Consider the following 637-nt stretch of genomic DNA (forward strand, 5'->3'; position numbering starts at 1 on the left):
CCCTCCCCCCCACCGCAGGCATCGACGGCCTCAATTATCCAGGGGATGCTTCTCCCCATTCCCCCCCCCTTCTTCTTCATCACTCGCTGGGACCTCAGAGCGACACAACCTGTTGAACCCCACCACAGCCGCCCCCCCCAAGACACGACACCCCCTCACAATCGGCCTTGCCCCGAACGTTTCTCCTTCCCTCTCCCTCATCCCCCCCCAACTGCCCGCATCTCCCACCGACATGATGGTGGGTGCTCCCGGGGTGGAGGGGGGGAGCTTCCCCGAGCCCGATGCTCCCGTGTGACGGGAATCCCGTCCCCTCACAACCCCGCAGAGGGTCGGGCTGGGCATTAATTTGCCCCCTCTCCCCCCTCCATGCCTTCCAGCACAGGCCGGCATTAGCTCTCCCCACCGCCGCACGCCTCCCTCCCTCCCCGCCGGCTGAGCCATAACGCCCTCCCAACGTTCTCCCCTGCCCTCCAGAAAGGAAAACGGCAAAGGATAAGCTTGGCTTTCTTCAAGTTTAAAAACGTTCTTACTATAAGCCATACCACGGCACGGAGAGGGGGAGGAAAAAAAAAAAAATAAAAAAAAATAAAGCCTTTAAGAATACACCCCCCCCGCCCCCGCCCTTGGACCAAGGAGG

General features: G+C 60.8%; 1 protein-coding gene across 1 annotated transcript in view; it reads right to left on the bottom strand.

Annotated features, from left to right (window-relative positions):
- Positions 1-637, bottom strand: part of LOC106886885 (solute carrier family 2, facilitated glucose transporter member 3) — a 34,287-nt gene that overhangs the window by 11,724 nt on the left and 21,926 nt on the right. The window lies entirely within an intron of this gene.

This window comes from Calidris pugnax, unplaced genomic scaffold, assembly GCF_001431845.1.
Source record: "Calidris pugnax isolate Ruff unplaced genomic scaffold, ASM143184v1 scaffold36, whole genome shotgun sequence".
Lineage (NCBI taxonomy): Eukaryota > Metazoa > Chordata > Aves > Charadriiformes > Scolopacidae > Calidris > Calidris pugnax.